At 38.0% G+C, this 13,781-nt stretch overlaps 1 long non-coding RNA gene across 2 annotated transcripts; it reads right to left on the reverse strand.

The window, feature by feature from the left end:
• Window positions 1-226: 226 nt before the first annotated feature.
• Window positions 227-11,127, reverse strand: LOC127518287 (uncharacterized). Of its 2 annotated transcripts, none has more exons than XR_007931517.1 (5): window positions 10,451-11,127; window positions 10,208-10,302; window positions 8,598-8,741; window positions 8,262-8,412; window positions 227-3,501 (listed from the first exon to the last, which is right to left on the reverse strand). It is a non-coding gene; the product is annotated as an uncharacterized LOC127518287 (long non-coding RNA). The 2 variants fall into 2 exon arrangements; XR_007931518.1 differs by having other exon boundaries at window positions 10,171-10,302.
• Window positions 11,128-13,781: the final 2,654 nt, after the last annotated feature.

Raw genomic sequence — 13,781 nt, forward strand, 5'->3', positions numbered from 1 at the left:
TATATATATATATATTTGAGAATTTTAATTACATATCCTTTTATATCATATTAAAAATACATTGTAATTTTTTTCCAAGACTGAACATATATTTTCTTGCACCTTGAAATACATTTTGTAATATATTTTGACATTTTACATTTTAAACAAAATATATTTTCACTTTGAAAGCTGCACTGTTTCAGTTGTACAATATGCCAAAATAACAGTCAGTCAGTAAAACACATTCTTTTTTAATGCTTTATTTTGCTAAACTACCATGACCGCTGTCATATTAAACAAGTATATATTTTTTGTCCGATGTTGCAGATGGAACTATTTCTCTCCACTTCACAAAGACCTCCAAAGCGGCTATGAAGACAGTGCATTAGCATTATGCTAACATAGCCCAGGATTAAGGAACATGAAAGGCAGTAAAGCCTTGGTAAGATGGTCTTCAGCAGTTGGCAGCTAGAGAAATCGATGTCATTAAGACAAGCAAGGCAAGTTGAGTCACTCTGGGCCACACAGAAAGAGAACCTCCTTTTCTTAAAACACATTGCACTGGCATAGAAGAAATTCCATAAAAATACATCCAAAAACTGTCTAGTTCAGCTTCTGATGAATCAAAGTCATATATGCACAATTACAGTTTAGGAGGAAAAATGAGTAAACTTTTCACAGCGATTGGCTGCCATTCAGTGCTTTTCGCTTGTCAAATTGGCATTTCTTAATTTTTTGACATTCTCAGTGCTTACTCCACTCCCGTCAATCCCACAATCCTGTGTGGGATATTTCTGCTCAGCTTCTATATAGGAAAAGAATTGAAAATACTTTTTTTTTTTAAATTGCATTTTATTTAACTGAATGCTATTTTCGAAAGCGATGTCAAAGTGTCTTGAGCTCACACTTATCTTTGCAAAAAAAAACAAAAAAAAAAAACAGATGAGTGTGTTTTCTGACACAGCTGCATGGCCTGGCTGCAATATTGAGACAAGTGCACGGCATATGAATGTGGATCACCCACTGACACGCCTACAGCACCAAACATTCCTGCACCTTCCTGCCCGTCTAAACAAAATAAATCAATCATGTTAAAAACCCACACAGAAACAAGCCATGTCAACACTAGGCCTGATATAAGATGGATCGTAATTTTTAAGTAGATTTTCATGTTACATCCTTGGCCATTACAACAGAACACAAATACAGTGGTGAGCTTTGATCACAGCATGGTGAAAAATTTATGAAGAACAAGATGGCTGAGGGAGACCAGATCGAGGTATCAGTAGGCAGGACAGAAGGTTCTTTGGATGTGTGCAAAAATGTGCCGTCACACTTGTCTGCTGCCAAGGGAGAGACGAAGGGCTCCCAAAAAACCTTCAAATCACAAGCTGTAGGAACAAGACACATTTAAAAAAAATTAAATACCTTAATACAATCTGGATGTTAGAAACCTGGCTCACTTTATATCTAAAACAACTCCATGTGGAGATCATCTGAGAATGTTTAGTGTTTATAGGTTTTTGCAATTCAGTAAATTCATGTTCGTTCCATTTGTTGTTAAAGGGTTAGTTCACCCAAAAATGAATTTCTGTAATTAATTACTCACCCTCATGTCATTCCAAGACCTTCGTTCATCTTCAGAACATAAATTAGGATATTTTTGATGAAATCCAAGAGGTTTTTCTATCCCCCATAAAAAGCAATATAACAACCTTATTCAAGGTCTAGAAAAGTAGTAAAGACATAACAACTTGACTGCAGTGGTTCAACCTTAATGTTATGAAGCGACAAGAATACTTTTTGTGTGCAAAATCAAAACAAAAATAATAATTTTATTCAAAAATTTATTCTCTCCCCTATCATTCTCCTATGCTGTTGATATTGTATAGACAGTCAAGGGCACAAAAAGTATTCTCGTCACTTCATAACATTAAAGGAGTAGTTCACTTTAAAATGAAAATTACCCCAAGCTTTACTCACCCTCTAGCCATCCTAGGTGTATATGACTTTCTTCTTTCTGATGAACACAAGGGGTTAGTTCACCCAAAAATGAAAATTCTGTCATTAATTACTCACCCTAATGTTGTTCCACACCTGTAAGACCTTTGTTCATCTTCAGAACACAAATTAAGATATTTTTGATGAAATCTGATGGCTCAGTGAGGCCTCCATTGCCAGCAATATAATTAACATTTTCAGATGCCCAGAAATCCACTAAAGACATATTTAAAACAGTTTATGTGACTACAGTGGTTCAACCTTAATGTTATGAATCGACAATAATACTTTTTGTGTGCCAAAAAAACAAACAAACGGAGTGTGTATCAAACTGCCACAGTCACATGATTTCAGTAAACAAGGCTTCATTAAGTCATAAATGTTTCGAAATTTCAATGGTTCACCACTGGGGGTTGTGACTTTTGCAGTTTAAAACGCTCTCCGAACCACTGATTCGAAATATAACTCCAATTGTGTTCATCAGAAAGAAGAAAGTCATATACACCGAGGATGGTTTGAGAGTGAGTAAAGTTTGGGGTAATTTTCATTTTAAAGTGAACTAATCCTTTAAGGTTAACTAATCCTTTAACTGTAGTCACGTTGACTGTTTTAACAATGTTTTTACTACTTTCTGGACCTTGAATGTATATATATATATATATATATATGTATTGTATATTGTATATTTGTATTCCATTATATATGTATATGTATGTATGTATGTATGTATGTATTGTCAAAAAAGTGCAATCTCACTGATGTGTCCTTAAAAATTATAGTTATTTCATTGCCACAAAAACATTTTTTTTACATCACCTATTTTTCGCTTCCTTTTTTTCTATAATATGGGTGGCAGTAGGCACAAATTGTGTGTTTAAAATGAGTATTAGCAATGGAAGTGTTGCATATACTACTTGCATACATTAAAGTTTGGGTTTTAGGTCAGACAAAAAACAAAAAAAAAGGTTATTGGAGATTCTGAGTTGATGAGCAGCCCTCTTGCATTCAGTTCCACTTGGTTCCACACAGATAAGACAGGAATTTTAACACACTCAAGCGTGGGCTAATTAAAACCCCACACTCTGTGTTGCCAGAACAGGAATCAATATGCTTATTTAATTAATCTATACATCACACAAGCACACACAAGATCAGCCCCAAAACAGCTCACTTGGCTAAAGAAAAAACAGAAACAGAAAAAAGACAAATATACTTGGTTCTCCATTTGTGCTTGACGATAAACATTGAATGTTTGAAAGTGCTAAAAGTTTGTTCCTTGAGGGCTTACAAAGTCAACTGCATATAGAAACACATGTATACTGTGCACACTATATCACAAACATGGGCCCTTTTCAGTAATTGAATCGAGTTCAATGGCATTAACAAAAGAATCTCATTATCTAGACTTCTCCAAATGCTCTGCCCTCTGGAACTCTTTCACACTTTCAGGCTGCTCAGAAAACTCGGCTCCGTAAAGCAGGTCCCAGGCCCGTGAGAAGTGCTAATTTGTAAACGTGCCTGTGAAAGAGAACAGAAGGTTATTAATAATTCCCTTGACCTTGTTTGAATCAGATATCACAATGAAGGGTTATGTTCAATAATTGATTTACTCAGGCTCAGTTGTCTCTTTAAGAATGATGATTTCTAAACATGCTGACACTTTTGCTCTAGTCGAATGAAACCGTCTTATTAAGGGGAGCTGGCAAAAACTGGTTGAGATTTAAAACCGAATGTGGGCTTACTTTTCTTGAGGCCTGGATTTTATATTCAAATGCGCAGTTTCTGGCAAATTGCACTGAAAGCCCTGAAGGAGTCTTGAGGGGGTGTTCTAAATTTCGTGTCATTTAAAATGCAAACGGTTTCAGTTATATATAAAACATAGAAAACATCCCAAGCTGATGTGCTAATGAACTTTAGACAAAACTGCAGCAATGATTTAGAGTGTATCTCTTTATCTGTCTCAAAGAGTGCATTTGCAAATGATGAGATCATTTTTTTTTTATTATTATTATTATTTAAAAAGCAATTTGTAGATACAATCACACCTCTTCTATGATGAGCATGTTTTTTTTATTTATTTTTTTTATTACTGAATAAAATACATTTTGATACTTGAGAGGGGAATGGTAAAAGGCAAAAAGTGTCAAGATAATATACCAGAAGTCCTGAAGTCCTTATAATTAAAAAAAAAAAAATCCCATTAAAAGAAGGAAATTCTTGAAAAGAAAACCATTCAAATAGTTCACCCAAAAATGGAAGATATTTGGAAATCAAGGAAGATATTTGGAAGAATGTCAGTAACCAAACAGATCTCACCCCCCATTGCTACCATAGTATTTATTTTTCCTACTATGTTAGTAAATGGGGGGCGAGATCTGTTTGGTTACTGACATTCTTCCAAATATCTTCCTTGATTTCCAAATATCTTCCTTTGTGTTCAGCAGAAGAAAGAAAAACATACAGGTTTGGAACAACAGGTTTGGAACAACTTGAGGGTGAGTAAATGGGGGTGAGTAAATGATGACAGAATTATCATGACAGAATTTTCATTTTTGGGTGAACTATGCCTTTAAGCAGTTTGGGGGGAAATTAAAATGGTAAATATTATTATACATATTCAAATATGGTGAGTTTAGGTGTACAATGTCATGCAGACTCGCCAAAAAAACATTAATATTTATGAATTTTAATAAAAAATACTTTATCTTGAAAATTATAACTTACTAAGCTCAGTCACATATATTTGAAAATATTTTTTAAAATGTATACTTGGTTACATCACATTAAATTAAAACTTTACTTGAAAAAGTTTTCTCAGAAGTACAAAACAAATACGAAAAAAGCACATTTGTAAACGTTTTAAATAATATTTTTTTCATTCCTTTAAAAACGTTTTTCTTGCACAAAAATACATTATATAACACTTAATTGTAGCATTTACTCTCCCTTTCGAGTGCCATGTGCAAAGCATGCTGGGAAATAGAAATCCCAGCCCAGATTCAGTTAAACTTAAGTTCATCTAAATTAAAAGAAATAAGGTCATAAAGCTCAAAACAATGAAACAGTTCAGTTTACTTAAAATATATCAGGTCTGTGAACATGAAGAAAAAGTGCTAAATACTCATAATAGTTAATTTGACTGAATTAATTTGTTTGTTTTAAGTCTGTCCAACTCAAACCAGTTAATTATTTTGAGCGTTAGGGTTTAAAGTGTATATATCATTGACCATCCTACACCGGTTTTGACCTCAAACGAAGATCTCGACCACATCTTTTCTCTCTCCTCAGCTGTGACTACAGTTCACTCCCCTTTCACTTTATCAATTCAGTCTTACCCTCTGTTATCTAACCCTCGTTTCTTTTATTTCTCCTTTTGTTTTTGGCCTCAAAATCCAATTAGGCCCCATCTGAAACACCAGCAGTGTGGGAACTTTATCCATTCATGAGGGTAGATAACCAAACTAATTAAGCCTAGGTTCCTCTCTGAAGCTCGCTTGAATGTGCAAATTAAAAATGCAGACACAGCCTAGATTGGATTAGATAGATAGGGCATGTAAATAGGGGGAGGACTTTATCTTTAAATGCCACTAAATTGTTTTCTGCTCCCTCTCTCGGCACCCGGTTTTTACACCTCCCGCTCACAGACACTTTTAATGACGCCACGGTGCAGGGAGGGAGGGGAGAGAGGGCAGAAACAGTGAGAGATCTAGAAAGCGGGGCCATCTGGGCACACTGGCTGGGTGTTAGTAGTGCCAAACAGGAGTGAATGAAGGTTGGGGTGATTTTCAGCAACATGTGAAGAAACGCTGGCTGTTTGCTCTAATGGCCTCCTCTCCAGCAGAGTAAACACAAACACTAAGCCTGCTGAGTCCTGTTTACTCCAGTTAGCTGCCCTCTCTAGCCCACAGGACCACCCTGTGCTCCCTAACACACCCACACGCTGCAGCCAGGCCCAAATAAGCTTCCTCTTGGGGCTTATGGTGCGTACAATCAATGGACGGGGGACTGGACGGAATGCTTCTGTTTGAGAGAATGAAAGGGTGATTAGGAGAAGATCCAACATTGTCGGGCACAATGTGTTCATCAGTCAGTATGTTAACATGCCCTGAACAACATGACACAATGCATCATTTAATATTTGAAGGATTAAATACGTGTCAGGCATTACCTCCAATCCACCAATTTTAGTATGATTAACAGTGTATACATTACCATTCAAAAGTTTGAGGTTGGTAAGATTTTGTTTTTAAAAGATGTCTCTTATGCTTACCAAGGCTGTATTTATTTGAGCAAACATACAGCAAAAACAGTAATTAATATTATAAATTTAAAATAACAGTTTTCTATTTTAATATACTTTCAAATGTAATTTATTCAACCCGATTATTACGATAATTCATACATATTTTTTAAGAGGTGGCTTATTCGTATGACCTTTTTTTGCTAAATCGTACGTTTTTTTACGAGTTGCCCAATTCGTATGAATTCGTACGAATGACCTACACCTGACCCCACCCCTAAACCTACCTGTCACTGGGGTCTAGACAAATCATACAAAATCGTATGACTGAGGTCGTAAGAATTAGCCACCCCATAAAATACGTACGAATTGGTCATTAGATAGCACTGAAATACGTATGAATTGGTTGTGAGATGGCATTGAATTTATTCATGTGATGGAAAAGCTGAATTTTCAGTAGCTATTAGTCCAGTCTTCAGTGTCACATGATCCTTCAGAAATCATTCTAATATGCTGATTTGGTGTTCAAGAAACATTTCTCATTATTGTCAATGATAAAAATAGTTGTGCTGCTTAATATTTTTGTGGAAACCATGATAATTTTCAGGATTCTTTGATTAATAGGAAGTTCAAAAGAACATTTATTTGAATAGAAATCTTTTTTAAGATTACAAATGTCTTTACTGTTACTTTTGATCAATTTAATGCATCCTTCCTAAAAAAAAAAAAAAAAATCACCCTGAACCTAGACAATCACAATAAAGGGTTAATTCACCCAAAAATGAAATTTCTGTCATTAAGTACTCACCCTCATGTCATCCCAAACTCGTAAAACCTTTGTTTGTCTTTGGAACACAAATTAAGATATTTTTGAAATCCGAGGTTATCTGATCCATACATAGGCAGCAACGACACTGCACATTTTGAGGTCCAGAAATGTAATAAAGACATCATTAAAACCAGCAACGTGACTGCAGTGGTTCAACCTTAATATTATGAAGCGATAAGAATACTTTTTGTGTGCAAAAACAAAACAAAAATAACTTTATTTAACAAATTCGTCTGTCCCCTGTCATACTGCTACTCTATTTTCATTGCAGAGTTGTTATTTTTGTTTTGTTTTTGCGCACAAAAAGTATTCTCGTCGCTTCATAATATTAAGGTTGAACCACTGTAGTCACGTTGCCAGTTTTAATGATGTCTTTAGTACCTTTCTGGACCTCAAAAGGTGCAATGTCGTTGCTGCCTATGTGTGGATCAGATACCATCAGATTTCATCAAAAATATCTTAATGTGTGTTCCGAAGACAAACAAAGGTCTTACAGGTTTGGGATGACATGAGGGTGAGTACTTAATGATAGAAATTTCATTTTTGGGTGAACTAACCCTTTAACTAAGTCTATTAGTCCAGCTTCACAAAAATTAGACTAGCACAACTTGCAAAAAACAAATTTAAAAAGACAAATTATTAATTTAGCCTGACTGAAACCTTTTAAAGTGCATGTAAAAATTCTGAATGTGAACAGACACACAGAACAAAGTGTGAAGTCAAACTGTGAAAATGATAATGTGAGCTTTATAACTTTTTAAAATCTTTAGAACTACATTATGTTCTTGTTTTTCAGCCCTGTTTGCAACGGAAGTCTGGGAAAATTCTAATTAATGGCTTTAGAAATTTCCCTTTCACACAATCACAACACATACTGAAAGCAAGCCTACCAGCAGAGAGCAACTTAATTTGAAGGTTCGATCAAGGAAAATTAAGAGTATTACAACTGACCACATTTAATATTACATGTGATATGTGCTACCACAGTGAAGAGGCCTAAAAAAGCATTCATTTAAAGCTCTCAAGCCTGATCAGTAACATGAAGACTCCGTAGGATGTCAAACATGGGAATCATGCGTTTGAGAGGCGGATGATTGAGTTCAACGGGACTTGATGACAAGGTGATTACAGTTATTATGTTGGCACGCTGAAACATTTCTAACAGGAGATTGAATTAAGCAAGCATCAGTACGAGTAAATTTAACCCACAAACACAGCACTACAGAGCCGGAAAACAGCAGCTGTATCCGTAGGAATGGGCCTCCCAGGTGGCTTTTCTGTCTCGCCACTAGCCTTACAGGCCTCTGCTCATGTCAGCCACTGTCAAACGAGTATCATCAGGACCATCCTGAGTGTTTCACTGCAGAGAGGGGAGAGGGGGGAGGGGGGAGGGGGGGATAGGGATAGGGATAAAAGTAGAGTAAATGTGAAAGTTGATGTGTGCCAATGTAAGGAGTGAGGGAAGAGGAAGTTGTAGCATGAGACAGGCAGCAGGGGGAGCAGCTCTTCTATTGATTGGAGGCAGTGATAGAGGAGGCTTCAAACCTGCTGTGGGGCGGCCGGGCGAGACCAGCCAACACACCCAACTATGGCTTCACTTCAGCGGGCTCTGGAGGGGCCGTCTACCCGATCCTCCTCTCCATACTCTGTCTCCCCACTGCTCTTATGTGGAAATCATTGGCTTTGTTGCTAAGCAGGGAACAGATGACACTGGTGTAAATAAACTACACCCTGTATTGCTGTCTTCTAAAATGACTAATCAAACATATCACAGTTTTACTCGAAAATGGATGCTAGAATTGTGAAAAGTAATTCAAAGACAGCTATTCAATATTTTGACAATTCAAAAGCTGTAATGACAAAAATGAATGTGCATGTGAGTGAAATTATAAAGATTAAACAGGCACCTCAGACACTTTAAAGTCTGCAATTGAGTATCGGACAGCATGGCAATGGAGATCTAAATATCATCTAACCGCAGTTAATACCTGACTCATACATTTCCTGGAAATAGTGAAACGTCGGAAAGATTTATTGGTTTATTTAGTATAAAATAAAAGTATCTGTCATTTTAAATTGTGAAGTAAAAAGCACCTGAATGGAAGGGGGAAATTGGCAGAAAAGGTAATTTCCTTTCATTAACTCGTCTGCTCTGGTAAGTGCTTGTTAAATTTAGGGTTCACCAGATCACACTGAGGTGTGTGTGTTGTGGCCAAAAACATCTGCTAATGAGAGATTCCTGATGGAAAATTGGCTGGCGGACAGAACTAGGCGCAGATAAAATCTCAAAATTTCTTGGTGGGAAATCTCCTCTTGTCATGTTTAATTCGGTCACTATGGATTTTGAATATATCTGCATGCATGTGTGTGTGTTTGTTCTGCCTCTAGACCTTTCCTTTTCCCCCATTCATTTTTAGTTATGCAAGGACATTCAAGTGAGGCCACTCAAGTCAGGAAGTGTTAAACTTGCCAAATGCAGACAATTAAGAGCTTTCGAAACAAAACTGAGAAGTGAGAATCCGCAGAGCTACTATTGAAGGAGGTTTAATACTCTTTCATACTTTCAAAAACACACACACATACCCCTACCACAGGGTTGTTCACCTCCTCATCTTTGTGTTAGCCTCTAACCCCAATATTTTAACAACAGGAACGCAAGACTTAAATTGGGTGAAACAATTTTTCCACAGCCTCTAACCATCTTAAATCATGGCCCCCGGAAGAGGCTTTTCTTTTGCAGCAGCATCATTAGGGCTTTAAATGTTTTCAAAACATCCCTCATTAGCAACGGCCCTTCCACCACACACACACACACACACACACACACACACACACACACACACACACACACAAACACACACACACACACTTACATCCACAAACAGTGAGTTTCTGGATCTCATTTCACGGGAGGTAAGAATTTGCAACAGCAGCAAAGTATCAAAAAAAGGCCTAATCTGTTATTCCCAGAGCTGACAGCTAACTGACAACACCTAGTCTTTATAAACACACACATCAGTAACGATGCTCCCATGACGGAATGACAGATGTGAGATGAGTCATTTGAGGTGGCCAAAAGAATAGACGTGTGTCTGTGTGCTTATGAAACTCTCCTCACCTTGACCAGCCCACGCGCATGGGGGCACGACACTGACCTTGGCATCTTGGCGATTAATTTGCCCCTGATCTTGTCTCCCACGGTTTGAGTAGCATGTGTGTCAGGTCCGATGAAGGTGACACCTTCTGCTGCCTGCCGAGATAATAAAGGCTTTACCTTTACAGCTCAAGCATATCAGGTAGAAGCCGAGCATGCTCACTCTTGTGTAAATACGCGTATGTGTGAGAGAAAGACAGTGTAGGTGGGCAAAAGAAATTCTGCTATATATGCTCATTCCCACCCATTTTCTCCAGAGCGGCTCATCGTCATGTGAACAAAGCTGGAGATATTTGCTTGAAACAGAGCGGTGGGTACCGTGGCAGACCTCCAGGCCCGTCTAGCTCAGAGAACAGCGGCAGTGAAGGGAATGGTTAATTACAGCCTGATGCCTCGAAGAGACTCTGAATTTTTCCTGACCTGAGCAGGAAGGCAGGGCGGTACAAGACACAGGCCGGTGGAAATGAACGTTAAAGATGAAGCTGTGGAAAACACAATGTCTAATTTCTTCTTGGATGATCCTGCACTCGGACATCCCCACTGCATTCTGGGAGTAAAAATTGACATTAAAAGATTACCAGATTACAAAATTAAATACAAGGAATACCAGATTTTTTGTTTTGTTTTGTTGACTACTGAAGTGATTTCAAAACTTATTATGTTATATATTATATCCAGAGGCTATTACTCACAGTAAGACATTAATTCATTCACTATAGAATTGTTTATATTTATGGCACAGTCTCTAGTAGTTACTTTATTATTTATTTTATATTAATTATAAATTAATAAATAACATAATTAATATATATACTAATTATGTTATTTATATATTACTTATATATAATATATATATTAATTATGTCATATACAGTATTTCACAAAAGTGAGTACACCCCTCACATTTCAGCAACCATTTTAGTATATCTTCTCAAGAGACAATACTATAGAAATGAAACTTGGATATATTTTAGAGTCGTCAATGAGCTGCTTGTATAGCAGTATAGATTTACTGTCCTCTGAAAATAACTTAACATACAGCCATTATTGTCAAAATAGCTGGCAACAAAAGTGAGTACACCCTAAGTGATAACAGTTATATGTTGTTTAACCATGCAAAGCCACATGTCCTATTCATCATGTTCATGTTTTTGTCTGCTTGACAGGACCATACAAATGTTTGGATCTTGTATTAGAGCAGTTAAAATTTGGTGCTTTGAGTACAATCCTCTCATACTGATCACTGGATGTTCAACATGGCACCTCATGGCAAAGAACTCTCTGAGGATTTGAGAATTAGAATTGTTGCTCTCCACAAAGTTGGCCTAGGCTATAAGAAGATCGATAACACCATGAAACTGAGTTACAGTACAGTGACCAGGGTCATAGAGAGAGGTTTTCCAAGACAGGTTCCACTCGGACCAGGCCAAAGAAGTTGAATCAAAGAAGTTGAGTCCTCGTGCTGTGCATCAGGTGCAGAAGCTGGCTTCAAAAAACAGATGCATGAGTGCTGCCAGCATTGCTTTAGAGCAGTGGTCGGCAATAGGCGGCCCACAGGCCAAAACTGGCCTGCCAGCAATAATATCTGGCCCGCGCCCGCAGCCAGATTATTTTGATAGCGGCTAGTTCTGAAATAAATCTTCGTCTCTAATATTATCACCGAGTCTACACCAGACGCGACATTTTTTGCTACAAGCTGTCTACTCTAAACTCGACAAACCGACTGTTGCAAAGCACTTGGACTACGTCAGAAACAGAACGGGGAATCTGTTTACTGTCGGGAATGTGTTGTGTCGCGTGACTCGCGTCGCACTGTGTATAGTCAATATCGCTGATTATAATGGGTTCTATTATCTTTTGACGTGTCGCATCGCGCCGCTCTCGTCCGGTGTAGAATAGGTGTTATATTCTTTGAAAACAGTGACAACTTCGTTGCAGATAAGACACACCGGCTTTGCAGGTTCTGCATTCACAAAACTAGGTAGGATGAAGCATAGTTGTCTTTCCATTCTTCTTTGTATACCCTATTTTCGCTGTCAACTTTCCTCTTTAGACTCTTTGATAGTGCCATTTTCTCTCACCCGCTAGGTAAAATGTTAACATCACTCTGCACACGACATAATAGCGTATCTCCAGTAGGCAAACAACTTAAAAAAAAATGCAGTTTAGTACGTGAGGATCATAGACATAATAAATACATTAATTATGTCTATGGTGAGGATGCCAAGGAATAATTCTGAGTAGGCTATGTCATATAATTATTACAATAAGTTAGGCTCCATTGTGTAACAAGCAAATTAAAATGAGACATATTCATTATTCACAATAAGAGGAAAGAGGAAATAAAACATAGTTCATTAAGAGCATGACTCAAACATGCCATTAATGGGCTTATTCAAGTCCTCTTTTATTTTTTGAGTTATTTTTATCCATTCCGCATCTCTCACATATGTGTTTTAACAAGGTGGTCTGTGTTGCAAGTTGGTGAATGAAGATACTTGCCAGGTTATGTGTCACTACTCTGCTTTATTAATTTAACCCGGACACTGCCACACAAATGTGGCTTTTTGTTAATGACTGTCCTACTACAGGATTTAACACAGAGTAACAGCTCAATACCAGTTACAAAAGACACTATAACAGTCTGTCACAGGCAATTCTAGCTGCATTTTTCATCAATTAATTTAAATTATCCTTCGACTATGTTCTGGCCCGCCATCTGGTGGCGAAAATTGTTTTTGGGCCGATGACAAACTTAATTGCCGACCCCTGCTTTAGAGCTTGCAGAAGCGGAAGGTCAGCTTGTCGGTGCTCGGACCATACACCACACACTGCAACAAGTCGGTTTGCATGGCCGTCATCCCAGAAGGAAGCCTTTTCTGAAGCTGGCTCACAAGAAAGCCCGCAAACAGTTTGCTGAAGACAACCTGTCCAAGAGCATGAATTACTGGAACCATGTCCTGTGGTCTGATGAGACTAAGATAAACTTGTCTGACTCAGATGGTGTCCAGCATGTGTGGCGACGCCCTGGTAAGGAGTACCAAGAAAATTGTGTCTTGCTTATACAGTCAAGCATGGTGGTGGTAGCATCATGGTCTGGGGCTGCATGATTGCTGCTGGTACTGGGGAGCTCTGCTTCATTGAGGGAAAAATGGATTCCAACATGTACTGTGACATTCTGAAGCAGAACATGATGCCCTCCCTTCAGAAACTGGGCCGAACGGCATGATAATAACCCCAAACACACCGCCAAGATGACAACTGCCTTGCTGAGGAAGCTGAAGTTGAAGGTGATGGAGTGGCCAAGTATGTCTCCAGACCTGAACCCTATTGAGCACCTGTGGGGCATCCTCAAGCAGAAGGTGGAGAAGCGCCATGTGTCTAACATCCAGCAGCTCTGTGATGTCATTATGGAGAAGTGGAAGAGAATCCCAGCAACAACCTGTGCAGCTCTGGTGAATTCCATGCCCAGAAGGATTAAGACAGTGCTAAATAACAATGGTGCTCACACAAAATATTGACAATTTGGACACAGTTTTGACATGTTCACTTAGGGTGTACTCACTTTTGTTGCC

The sequence above is a fragment of the Ctenopharyngodon idella genome, chromosome 9 (genome assembly GCF_019924925.1).
Source record: "Ctenopharyngodon idella isolate HZGC_01 chromosome 9, HZGC01, whole genome shotgun sequence".
NCBI classification, from domain to species: Eukaryota; Metazoa; Chordata; class Actinopteri; order Cypriniformes; family Xenocyprididae; genus Ctenopharyngodon; species Ctenopharyngodon idella.